The 13360-nt window shown below is 42.9% G+C and overlaps 6 non-coding genes across 6 annotated transcripts; all 6 read right to left on the reverse strand.

Moving 5' to 3' along the window:
* Window positions 1–711: 711 nt before the first annotated feature.
* LOC141208986 (U2 spliceosomal RNA) lies at window positions 712–902 on the reverse strand. Its single transcript, XR_012279196.1, has one exon. It is a non-coding gene; the product is annotated as a U2 spliceosomal RNA (small nuclear RNA).
* Window positions 903–2024: 1122 nt separating this feature from the next.
* On the reverse strand, window positions 2025–2215 carry LOC141208987 (U2 spliceosomal RNA). The gene has a single exon (XR_012279197.1). It is a non-coding gene; the product is annotated as a U2 spliceosomal RNA (small nuclear RNA).
* A 1120-nt stretch (window positions 2216–3335) lies between these two features.
* On the reverse strand, window positions 3336–3526 carry LOC141210090 (U2 spliceosomal RNA). The gene has a single exon (XR_012280268.1). It is a non-coding gene; the product is annotated as a U2 spliceosomal RNA (small nuclear RNA).
* A 1119-nt stretch (window positions 3527–4645) lies between these two features.
* On the reverse strand, window positions 4646–4836 carry LOC141208989 (U2 spliceosomal RNA). The gene has a single exon (XR_012279199.1). It is a non-coding gene; the product is annotated as a U2 spliceosomal RNA (small nuclear RNA).
* A 1122-nt stretch (window positions 4837–5958) lies between these two features.
* Window positions 5959–6154, reverse strand: LOC141210599 (U2 spliceosomal RNA). The gene has a single exon (XR_012280753.1). It is a non-coding gene; the product is annotated as a U2 spliceosomal RNA (small nuclear RNA).
* A 6393-nt stretch (window positions 6155–12547) lies between these two features.
* LOC141209909 (U2 spliceosomal RNA) lies at window positions 12548–12738 on the reverse strand. The gene has a single exon (XR_012280096.1). It is a non-coding gene; the product is annotated as a U2 spliceosomal RNA (small nuclear RNA).
* Between the last annotated feature and the right edge of the window lie 622 nt (window positions 12739–13360).

Genomic DNA, 13360 nt, shown 5'->3' on the forward strand with positions numbered 1-13360 from the left:
TGACACGCGCAGCCAGCGTTCCATTGCCACATTCCGTCTACTGCAGGCGGGATACCTGGATGGCTGAATGTCACTGAGAAGCTCACAGAGACCGCCATAAGCAACAGTTTAAAAGAATGCCACAGACTAATCAACCAAACTTTTTGGGTTGGTTTCTCTTTTATAGTCTGCAGGCATTAAATGAAAGAAGTCAGTGTTCCAGCAGAGGGAGACAACGTTTCAGAAAAGGCATTGTAGCAAACCAAAAAAGAAATTTTAAGCGCAGCAGAGTAACCAGCTCACATACCTGTTAGCTCAGGTGAGTTTAAAAGGCTGCTGTTGATAACAAGGGCATTTGCTAAATAGATGGTGTGTGTGCAACAATATACTGAAAGGTCAATTATATTGTGCAGCTTATCTCACCACCTGTAGTTATTTAGGTGAAAGCTCCAAAATGCTTGCCTAATATGTCTGTTTATCCAAAAGGAAGTATAGAGGGAGAGCTAGATACATAGCATTGCATTACATTACATTACATGGCAATGCAATGCACAGTTGCTGAAGTTGAACCAAAATGAGCTTGTCATCTGGCTTCTGCAACTTTTAACATGAAAAATCCAATGAGGAGAAGAAAAGCAAAGCCAAAGAGTCCATCCCAAAATCCGACAAACAAGCAAAATGAACAAAAAGCATTGAATTCAATTCTTTCTGATTTTAGAAACTGCATTAAAGAAGGGGTGCACCGGTCCTGGAGATACTGCAATACCAGGTCAATGCGTGGAGTGGACAGAGCAAGCTCTTTTTCCATCTCCCTGTTCTAAAAATCCATTTAATATATGGTCCCCAGATAGGGGACGTATCAGATATTAAACTGATAAGAACAGATACTACACTTGATCTTAGCCAAAAGGCCGAGAAGCGATAACCAGAATTGGTTTCCGACTACGGTGCCACCCAAGGATTCTGAAAAGTCCATTTGTGGAGATGGCCACCTGGACTCCCGTTAAGAAGACATGCTGTCAACCTCTAGATCCCTCACATGCCTGCACTTTTCGGCTTGCTGCTGCTGCAATCCACGCGTTTTAGATCTGCATAACTCCACCTCTTTTAGCACAGTACCCTCAACCCCCGGCTGTTCCCACCCGCCTCAACACCGTTGGAAGGGAGGAGAACCAATTAAGGCGGGGGGGGGGGGTGGAACGAGCAGCTGTCTACCCTTAGCAGGAGGGTTGCTGATTAATTACCTCTCCTGCTGCTGCTGCTGCTGGCTGTCCAGCAGCAGACTGAAGGTGGCTGCTGCTGTGCGCAGGTATATAAAGGCTCAGAGCCTATTATGACACGCGCAGCCAGCGTTCCATTGCCACATTCCGTCTACTGCAGGCGGGATACCTGGATGGCTGAATTTCACTGAGAAGCTCACAGAGACCGCCATAAGCAACAGTTTAAAAGAATGCCACAGACTAATCAACCAAACTTTTTGGGTTGGTTTCTCTTTTATAGTCTGCAGGCATTAAATGAAAGAAGTCAGTGTTCCAGCAGAGGGAGACAACGTTTCAGAAAAGGCATTGTAGCAAACCAAAAAAGAAATTTTAAGCGCAGCAGAGTAACCAGCTCACATACCTGTTAGCTCAGGTGAGTTTAAAAGGCTGCTGTTGATAACAAGGGCATTTGCTAAATAGATGGTGTGTGTGCAACAATATACTGAAAGGTCAATTATATTGTGCAGCTTATCTCACCACCTGTAGTTATTTAGGTGAAAGCTCCAAAATGCTTGCCTAATATGTCTGTTTATCCAAAAGGAAGTATAGAGGGAGAGCTAGATAGATAGCATTGCATTACATTACATTACATGGCAATGCAATGCACAGTTGCTGAAGTTGAACCAAAATGAGCTTGTCATCTGGCTTCTGCAACTTTTAACATGAAAAATCCAATGAGGAGAAGAAAAGCAAAGCCAAAGAGTCCATCCCAAAATCCGACAAACAAGCAAAATGAACAAAAAGCATTGAATTCAATTCTTTCTGATTTTAGAAACTGCATTAAAGAAGGGGTGCACCGGTCCTGGAGATACTGCAATACCAGGTCAATGCGTGGAGTGGACAGAGCAAGCTCTTTTTCCATCTCCCTGTTCTAAAAATCCATTTAATATATGGTCCCCAGATAGGGGACGTATCAGATATTAAACTGATAAGAACAGATACTACACTTGATCTTAGCCAAAAGGCCGAGAAGCGATAACCAGAATTGGTTTCCGACTACGGTGCCACCCAAGGATTCTGAAAAGTCCATTTGTGGAGATGGCCACCTGGACTCCCGTTAAGAAGACATGCTGTCAACCTCTAGATCCCTCACATGCCTGCACTTTTCGGCTTGCTGCTGCTGCAATCCACGCGTTTTAGATCTGCATAACTCCACCTCTTTTAGCACAGTACCCTCAACCCCCGGCTGTTCCCACCCGCCTCAACACCGTTGGAAGGGAGGAGAACCAATTAAGGCGGGGGGGGGGTGGAACGAGCAGCTGTCTACCCTTAGCAGGAGGGTTGCTGATTAATTACCTCTCCTGCTGCTGCTGCTGCTGGCTGTCCAGCAGCAGACTGAAGGTGGCTGCTGCTGTGCGCAGGTATATAAAGGCTCAGAGCCTATTATGACACGCGCAGCCAGCGTTCCATTGCCACATTCCGTCTACTGCAGGCGGGATACCTGGATGGCTGAATGTCACTGAGAAGCTCACAGAGACCGCCATAAGCAACAGTTTAAAAGAATGCCACAGACTAATCAACCAAACTTTTTGGGTTGGTTTCTCTTTTATAGTCTGCAGGCATTAAATGAAAGAAGTCAGTGTTCCAGCAGAGGGAGACAACGTTTCAGAAAAGGCATTGTAGCAAACCAAAAAAGAAATTTTAAGCGCAGCAGAGTAACCAGCTCACATACCTGTTAGCTCAGGTGAGTTTAAAAGGCTGCTGTTGATAACAAGGGCATTTGCTAAATAGATGGTGTGTGTGCAACAATATACTGAAAGGTCAATTATATTGTGCAGCTTATCTCACCACCTGTAGTTATTTAGGTGAAAGCTCCAAAATGCTTGCCTAATATGTCTGTTTATCCAAAAGGAAGTATAGAGGGAGAGCTAGATAGATAGCATTGCATTACATTACATTACATGGCAATGCAATGCACAGTTGCTGAAGTTGAACCAAAATGAGCTTGTCATCTGGCTTCTGCAACTTTTAACATGAAAAATCCAATGAGGAGAAGAAAAGCAAAGCCAAAGAGTCCATCCCAAAATCCGACAAACAAGCAAAATGAACAAAAAGCATTGAATTCAATTCTTTCTGATTTTAGAAACTGCATTAAAGAAGGGGTGCACCGGTCCTGGAGATACTGCAATACCAGGTCAATGCGTGGAGTGGACAGAGCAAGCTCTTTTTCCATCTCCCTGTTCTAAAGATCCATTTAATATATGGTCCCCAGATAGGGGACGTATCAGATATTAAACTGATAAGAACAGATACTACACTTGATCTTAGCCAAAAGGCCGAGAAGCGATAACCAGAATTGGTTTCCGACTACGGTGCCACCCAAGGATTCTGAAAAGTCCATTTGTGGAGATGGCCACCTGGACTCCCGTTAAGAAGACATGCTGTCAACCTCTAGATCCCTCACATGCCTGCACTTTTCGGCTTGCTGCTGCTGCAATCCACGCGTTTTAGATCTGCATAACTCCACCTCTTTTAGCACAGTACCCTCAACCCCCGGCTGTTCCCACCCGCCTCAACACCGTTGGAAGGGAGGAGAACCAATTAAGGCGGGGGGGGGTGGAACGAGCAGCTGTCTACCCTTAGCAGGAGGGTTGCTGATTAATTACCTCTCCTGCTGCTGCTGCTGCTGGCTGTCCAGCAGCAGACTGAAGGTGGCTGCTGCTGTGCGCAGGTATATAAAGGCTCAGAGCCTATTATGACACGCGCAGCCAGCGTTCCATTGCCACATTCCGTCTACTGCAGGCGGGATACCTGGATGGCTGAATGTCACTGAGAAGCTCACAGAGACCGCCATAAGCAACAGTTTAAAAGAATGCCACAGACTAATCAACCAAACTTTTTGGGTTGGTTTCTCTTTTATAGTCTGCAGGCATTGAATGAAAGAAGTCAGTGTTCCAGCAGAGGGAGACAACGTTTCAGAAAAGGCATTGTAGCAAACCAAAAAAGAAATTTTAAGCGCAGCAGAGTAACCAGCTCACATACCTGTTAGCTCAGGTGAGTTTAAAAGGCTGCTGTTGATAACAAGGGCATTTGCTAAATAGATGGTGTGTGTGCAACAATATACTGAAAGGTCAATTATATTGTGCAGCTTATCTCACCACCTGTAGTTATTTAGGTGAAAGCTCCAAAATGCTTGCCTAATATGTCTGTTTATCCAAAAGGAAGTATAGAGGGAGAGCTAGATAGATAGCATTGCATTACATTACATTACATGGCAATGCAATGCACAGTTGCTGAAGTTGAACCAAAATGAGCTTGTCATCTGGCTTCTGCAACTTTTAACATGAAAAATCCAATGAGGAGAAGAAAAGCAAAGCCAAAGAGTCCATCCCAAAATCCGACAAACAAGCAAAATGAACAAAAAGCATTGAATTCAATTCTTTCTGATTTTAGAAACTGCATTAAAGAAGGGGTGCACCGGTCCTGGAGATACTGCAATACCAGGTCAATGCGTGGAGTGGACAGAGCAAGCTCTTTTTCCATCTCCCTGTTCTAAAAATCCATTTAATATATGGTCCCCAGATAGGGGACGTATCAGATATTAAACTGATAAGAACAGATACTACACTTGATCTTAGCCAAAAGGCCGAGAAGCGATAACCAGAATTGGTTTCCGACTACGGTGCCACCCAAGGATTCTGAAAAGTCCATTTGTGGAGATGGCCACCTGGACTCCCGTTAAGAAGACATGCTGTCAACCTCTAGATCCCTCACATGCCTGCACTTTTCGGCTTGCTGCTGCTGCAATCCACGCGTTTTAGATCTGCATAACTCCACCTCTTTTAGCACAGTACCTTCAACCCCCGGCTGTTCCCACCCGCCTCAACACCGTTGGAAGGGAGGAGAACCAATTAAGGCGGGGGGGGGGGGTGGAACGAGCAGCTGTCTACCCTTAGCAGGAGGGTTGCTGATTAATTACCTCTCCTGCTGCTGCTGCTGCTGGCTGTCCAGCAGCAGACTGAAGGTGGCTGCTGCTGTGCGCAGGTATATAAAGGCTCAGAGCCTATTATGACACGCGCAGCCAGCATTCCATTGCCACATTCCGTCTACTGCAGGCGGGATACCTGGATGGCTGAATGTCACTGAGAAGCTCACAGAGACCGCCATAAGCAACAGTTTAAAAGAATGCCACAGACTAATCAACCAAACTTTTTGGGTTGGTTTCTCTTTTATAGTCTGCAGGCATTAAATGAAAGAAGTCAGTGTTCCAGCAGAGGGAGACAACGTTTCAGAAAAGGCATTGTAGCAAACCAAAAAAGAAATTTTAAGCGCAGCAGAGTAACCAGCTCACATACCTGTTAGCTCAGGTGAGTTTAAAAGGCTGCTGTTGATAACAAGGGCATTTGCTAAATAGATGGTGTGTGTGCAACAATATACTGAAAGGTCAATTATATTGTGCAGCTTATCTCACCACCTGTAGTTATTTAGGTGAAAGCTCCAAAATGCTTGCCTAATATGTCTGTTTATCCAAAAGGAAGTATAGAGGGAGAGCTAGATAGATAGCATTGCATTACATTACATTACATGGCAATGCAATGCACAGTTGCTGAAGTTGAACCAAAATGAGCTTGTCATCTGGCTTCTGCAACTTTTAACATGAAAAATCCAATGAGGAGAAGAAAAGCAAAGCCAAAGAGTCCATCCCAAAATCCGACAAACAAGCAAAATGAACAAAAAGCATTGAATTCAATTCTTTCTGATTTTAGAAACTGCATTAAAGAAGGGGTGCACCGGTCCTGGAGATACTGCAATACCAGGTCAATGCGTGGAGTGGACAGAGCAAGCTCTTTTTCCATCTCCCTGTTCTAAAAATCCATTTAATATATGGTCCCCAGATAGGGGACGTATCAGATATTAAACTGATAAGAACAGATTTTTTTTAATTTGGCTATCCCCCACATGGGGATAAAAACCGTTTATTTAAAATTTAACAAATTACAGAAATAAAACCATTACATCCACATTACACTTTCGGGACTTCAAAGAAAAATAAAAATTCCATCACAGCAAATTTTACAAGACTTCAAATATTCCATAGGTTAAAAAGCCATTTGCCTGTCAACGTTACATTCTTTTTCCTGTCCAATAAATAGTATATGTACATTTCACTTTTACAAAAGGCTAAAACATCATCTACTGGTAACATTTCATGTTTAAAAACAGCAATATTTCTAGCATTCCAGAGCGCTATCTTTGCACAATTCACTATCTTCCACGCCATTATTTTTTGGTCCATTGTTGGGCATTCCAGAAGACCATATAACACTGATGCAAAATTAAAGTCCTTGAGGTCCACCATTTTCTCCAGCAGGGGGATTAGTCTTCTCCAGAACTCTTTAGCAAAAGCACAAGTCCATAAAAGATGCTTCACTGTCTCTTCTTCTTGACAACCTTCTCTTGGGCAGATGGCAGACCTCACAAAACCTCTTCTGTACTGGAATGCCCGGCAAGGAAGACAGTGGTGTGCGCAGCTCCAAGACATGTCTTTCTGTACATTAAAAAGATAAGGGGCGTTAATCATTTTCCATATGTGTACAGTTTTGTCATCATCATAACGTTCAATATCACACAACGTCACATCAGTACTAATTTGTTTGAGTAGTGTCTTGCTGTTACATAGATCCCCTGTCTGTTTCTTATTCAAATTAAAATCAAGAATAATTTTCTTTAAAATCTCATAATGTGCAGGTAGGTTAAAAGCATAAGGAAAGGATAAAACCGTTTCAAACCAACCAAACCTTCTCATGAGAAAACCAGTGTTAAAACGCATAAAATAGGAAAGGTAATTATCTTTAAAAAGGGTTTTAAAACAGAAACAGAAAAAATGTATTAAAAGAAACTTATCTAAAACAGGGAAATCTTTCCCACCTTTAACCTTTGGCTTTGTCACAATTTCTCTTTTGAGTTTCTCCATTTTTGAGCCCCAAAAAAAGGTAAAACATACTTTTGTAATTCGTTTCAACAAATTTGTAGGAGGGGGGAACACCAAACTAAGATATAACAGGATAGGTAATATCACCATTTTTACAATCAGAACTTTACCTTCCATTGACAGCTTTCTCATATTCCACATGCAGATTTTCTGATTAATTTTCTGTGCTGCCGCATCCCAGCTATTAAAACCATTATTAGATTCATTAAAAGAAACACCTAAAATAGTAATGGAATCTGTAACTGCAATTGGTACATCATGTAGACTCATCCCCCCGACATTTAAAATATTACATTTAGTAAGATTAATTTTAAAACCGGAAACTGTACAAAAAGACTGAATTTGGCTTATCGTTTTTTGTATTGAAGGTACATCACATCCAAACACTGCTACATCATCCATATAGCTTACAACTTTAACTTGTAGACCGTTCCCTCCGGGTAAGGGTTCTCCACATATTTGCTTATCCCGGCGTATTGTACATAAAAGGGGTTCTATAGCACATATAAAAAGCAGGGGGGACAAAGGGCAACCCTGCTTCACCCCTGATTTTAAAACTACCTCTTTTGTTTTAAAACCATTAACTAAAATCTTACTCGTACAATCATTATAAAAAGCTTTAAGAGACAATAAAAACCCACCCGGAATGCCCATTTTTTCTAAAACTTTAAAAAGATAAAAATGAGACACGCGGTCAAAAGCTTTCTCAAAATCCACCGCTAGGATTGACATCTTTGTCTTTCTGTTTTTTACATCTTCAATACAATCTTTCACCAGGTTTAAATTGTCCCAGATACTACGCCCAGGTACCCCGCATACCTGATTTGCATGAATTACTTTATGTATCACCTTTTTCAACCGATTTGCACAGATCTTAGCCATAATTTTGTAATCACTATTTAAAAGAGTTATCGGCCTCCAGTTTTTAAGATCCGTTTTGTCACCTTTTTTGTATAGTAGTGATACCTCACCTTTCTTCCATGAGTTGAGTAAAACCTTATTATTAAAAACTTCGGAAAACAAATTAAACAAATCATCTTTTAAAATATCATAAAAACTTATATAAAACTCTATGGGGATACCATCAGGGCCGGGCACTTTCCCATTTTTAAAACTCTTCATGGTTTCTAAAATCTCTTCCTCAACTAGAAGTTGGGATAAAAAACTTTGGGCATCAGCATCTAGGGTGGACTTGATCTCCCCCAGGAAAGTGTGTATTAAATCATGGTCTACAGTTTTTACATTAAAAAGATCGTTAAAATAGACATTTACCTTATCCAATATAACATTGATATTATTATCTCCATCTATGTTATCAATTATTGTTTTCGCCTGTTTGTTTTTCTTAAAAAAATACCTGGAACAAGTCTCATCCTCTTCTACGTGTTTTACCTTTGAACGAAAAATCAGTTCTTTTCCTTTTTGTTCCAACCACTTTGAAATTTCTCCTTTAAGACTCAATATATCATTACCTACATCCAGACCATTGTCTTTGAATTTGTACAATGTCTGTAACCTGATATTAAGAAAATTATAGATCTCAAACTTTTCTTTAGCTTTTTGTATGCTTTTCTTAATAAAGAAATCTTTAATGCTTATTTTCATTCTATCCCACCAGGAGCTAAAAGAAATATTGGGGTTTTTCCTTTTTCTACACTTTACATAAAACTCAATAAAATCCGATAAAATTTGTGGATCTTTTAAAAGGGACACATTCAATTTCCAAGATTTCTTACCACATTTCTTCTTTCCATTAATCCTCACTCTAAAAGATAAAACCTTGTGATCTGAGAGAATATTAGTTAAAACTTCACATTTCACTGGCAGTATTTTTTCTGAACCTAAAACAAAATCTATCCTGGAGCTACATGTAGAATTGCTCCAGGTGAAACCAGCGTCTATAGGGCTATCCTTGTTACATTCTTTATACACATCAGTTAATTTACAATCATTTATAATATTGCTTAACATTCCAGACGTTTTGTCATAATTTCTACTCACGGAACCGGAGCGTCGGCTTTCGCCTTTTAAAATACAATTAAAATCACCTGCCAGGATAAAAGGTTCAGAAATGTTAATAAGTAAAGGTAAAATTTCCAGCATATCAGCCCTTTCATTTTTATCAGGTGACCCATAAAAATTTAAAAACTGCCATCTTGTCCCATCAATAAAAGCCTTAACTAAAAGAATACGACCCGGTAAAATATCTTGGATAAAATCAATAGACACATTTCCCTTAAAAAGAATAGCTATCCCGGCTGATCCGGTTGCATTTGATCCAGACCAGACCGATGGACCATGTTTCCACTCTTCCTTATATTTTTTGTAAGAAATCTTATGAGGGATATGACATTCTTGTAAAAAGAAAACAGAAGCTGTAAAACAGGTTAAAAAATGTAAAACAGTAGCTCTTCTGGTCTTGGATCCCATGCCTCTCACATTGAGGGAAACACCACTAATGTCAGCCATCATAACAAATGGTTAGGAAGAAACAAAAACTGGACTTTACCTATCCGATGGACGGATCAGACCACTTGGACTTTCACCAACGCCCTCTTCTGAATCCACCGTTATCAAAGAGTCTTCATCATCGGAGAAGGAACATTCACTTAAATTAAGACCCGACGCTACTGGGGTGTAGCTCGGAAGGATATTGAGAGAAAGGTTACACTGGGTCTCCATAGGCTGACCATTTAGGTCCTCGTCAGGTGGGTCTCCGAGAGGCTCCGCACTCCCCTGCTGACCCGCAGAGGGTCGTAACACAGGGGCAGGCTGCGCACATGGCGGAGCCTCAGAGTCCCCGGAGGCAGCCAGGTTCGGGGCCCCACCTGGGCCAGCAGAGCCCCGGGACCTCGGGATTCCAGAGTCTACACCCCCGTGAGGGGATGTATCCATCTCCTCCCTATTAGCCACCTCCACGGAACCATTCTTTTCTTATTATGAGACCTCACCAAATGCCACGTACCGCCCTCGCTCTCTTGAGACCCAGTGGGAATTTTGGGCTCGGTGTCAGCCTTTTGGCGCTCTTTTTTGGCCTTACCGACCGCCCCTTTATGATCTTTCTCAGCCTTCCTTTTAGCCTCCTTATGGTCTTTCAGCCAGCTCCTGGGCTCCTGTGAGTTACCTGTCATTGACTCGGAGGGATTGTTACTAGTCGAAGCGCCGTTATCACCTCCCGAGGCTCCAGGTTGCTGTTCCTCCTCCTGAGGGGTGGTCTGATTGGCCCGTCCATTCCCGGATGTCTTGGACTTCTCCTTTTGTTTTTGTTCATCCTCTCTGAACCTGTGAGGGCAAGAAAAATAGAAATGACCAGGTGTCCGACAAAAAGAGCATTTTTTTTCATTTGGGCACTCCTTTGTGTCATGTTCAGTACTGGCACAATTTCTACAAGTGGCACCACAACTATCCTTAGAGTGCCCATAGAGACCACAATACCTACAGAAAAGTGGCATTCCTGAGAAAAAAAAATCCCCATTAGTTTGCCCTATTTTAAATCGAGCTGGAGGGAGTCTCACACCTCCAGGGAATTTAGGGTCTCTTTCACATTTTACTAAAAACTTCCATTTTGAGGTCCAGATGTTAAACTCATTCAACACTTTCCCAATCAATTTCACACTTTTAAAATAAACTGACAAAAAGGAAATAACCTCTGGTGTCGTTATGAAGGGTGAGAAGATTTTCACAACCACCATCTTTACCTCATCCAGGACGTGCTCGATGATCTGAATCCCTTTTAGACCAGGGCTATTTTCTACCGACTTAACTCTGGACAAAACATCTTTGAAAATACCTTCGCCAGTAAAGGTTACATCATAGTCTCCACGTCGAGGATAATCCTGGATAGAAAGGATTTCGTTGGTTCTGACGTGGAGCAGTTTCTCAAGCACGTCCTGGACTATATATCCCAGATTCCGCATATCGGAACCACCAGCCGTAAAGCGGACCCTTATGGTGTTCTTGAGCCTCGCATATAGAGGCACGAGGTTGGGGTCAACCTCCATGGTATGGTGCAACAAAATACAAATTGCAACCGCCTGCAATCTGCGCCTTCAGAGCTTTGTGATAAAGCACCTGTAGGCTGGGGGATCGCTGCCCGTTACCCTAGGACTAATCCCTCTCCCTAATAGCAGCAGGCAGGTGAAGCCCACCGAAGTGGACGATCCTGCCAGGCCAAGGAGAGGGGTACCTGAGTGCCCTTCAACTGAAACCTCCTGCTGTGAAGCACTTGGTCTCAGCCAAAAGGCCGAGAAGCGATAACCAGAATTGGTTTCCGACTACGGTGCCACCCAAGGATTCTGAAAAGTCCATTTGTGGAGATGGCCACCTGGACTCCCGTTAAGAAGACATGCTGTCAACCTCTAGATCCCTCACATGCCTGCACTTTTCGGCTTGCTGCTGCTGCAATCCACGCGTTTTAGATCTGCATAACTCCACCTCTTTTAGCACAGTACCCTCAACCCCCGGCTGTTCCCACCCGCCTCAACACCGTTGGAAGGGAGGAGAACCAATTAAGGCGGGGGGGGGGGGTAGAACGAGCAGCTGTCTACCCTTAGCAGGAGGGTTGCTGATTAATTACCTCTCCTGCTGCTGCTGCTGCTGGCTGTCCAGCAGCAGACTGAAGGTGGCTGCTGCTGTGCGCAGGTATATAAAGGCTCAGAGCCTATTATGACACGCGCAGCCAGCGTTCCATTGCCACATTCCGTCTACTGCAGGCGGGATACCTGGATGGCTGAATGTCACTGAGAAGCTCACAGAGACCGCCATAAGCAACAGTTTAAAAGAATGCCACAGACTAATCAACCAAACTTTTTGGGTTGGTTTCTCTTTTATAGTCTGCAGGCATTAAATGAAAGAAGTCAGTGTTCCAGCAGAGGGAGACAACGTTTCAGAAAAGGCATTGTAGCAAACCAAAAATGAAATTTTAAGCGCAGCAGAGTAACCAGCACACATACCTGTTAGCTCAGGTGAGTTTAAAAGGCTGCTGTTGATAACAAGGGCATTTGCTAAATAGATGGTGTGTGTGCAACAATATACTGAAAGGTCAATTATATTGTGCAGCTTATCTCACCACCTGTAGTTATTTAGGTGAAAGCTCCAAAATGCTTGCCTAATATGTCTGTTTATCCAAAAGGAAGTATAGAGGGAGAGCTAGATAGATAGCATTGCATTACATTACATTACATGGCAATGCAATGCACAGTTGCTGAAGTTGAACCAAAATGAGCTTGTCATCTGGCTTCTGCAACTTTTAACATGAAAAATCCAATGAGGAGAAGAAAAGCAAAGCCAAAGAGTCCATCCCAAAATCCGACAAACAAGCAAAATGAACAAAAAGCATTGAATTCAATTCTTTCTGATTTTAGAAACTGCATTAAAGAAGGGGTGCACCGGTCCTGGAGATACTGCAATACCAGGTCAGTGCATGGAGTGGACAGAGCAAGCTCTTTTTCCATCTCCCTGTTCTAAAAATCCATTTAATATATGGTCCCCAGATAGGGGACGTATCAGATATTAAACTGATAAGAACAGATACTACACTTGATCTTAGCCAAAAGGCCGAGAAGCGATAACCAGAATTGGTTTCCGACTACGGTGCCACCCAAGGATTCTGAAAAGTCCATTTGTGGAGATGGCCACCTGGACTCCCGTTAAGAAGACATGCTGTCAACCTCTAGATCCCTCACATGCCTGCACTTTTCGGCTTGCTGCTGCTGCAATCCACGCGTTTTAGATCTGCATAACTCCACCTCTTTTAGCACAGTACCCTCAACCCCCGGCTGTTCCCACCCGCCTCAACACCGTTGGAAGGGAGGAGAACCAATTAAGGCGGGGGGGGGTGGAACGAGCAGCTGTCTACCCTTAGCAGGAGGGTTGCTGATTAATTACCTCTCCTGCTGCTGCTGCTGCTGGCTGTCCAGCAGCAGACTGAAGGTGGCTGCTGCTGTGCGCAGGTATATAAAGGCTCAGAGCCTATTATGACACGCGCAGCCAGCGTTCCATTGCCACATTCCGTCTACTGCAGGCGGGATACCTAGATGGCTGAATGTCACTGAGAAGCTCACAGAGACCGCCATAAGCAACAGTTTAAAAGAATGCCACAGACTAATCAACCAAACTTTTTGGGTTGGTTTCTCTTTTATAGTCTGCAGGCATTAAATGAAAGAAGTCAGTGTTCCAGCAGAGGGAGACA

This window comes from Phyllobates terribilis, unplaced genomic scaffold, assembly GCF_046119375.1.
Source record: "Phyllobates terribilis strain yellow unplaced genomic scaffold, ASM4611937v1 Scaffold_169__1_contigs__length_4117513, whole genome shotgun sequence".
NCBI lineage: Eukaryota > Metazoa > Chordata > Amphibia > Anura > Dendrobatidae > Phyllobates > Phyllobates terribilis.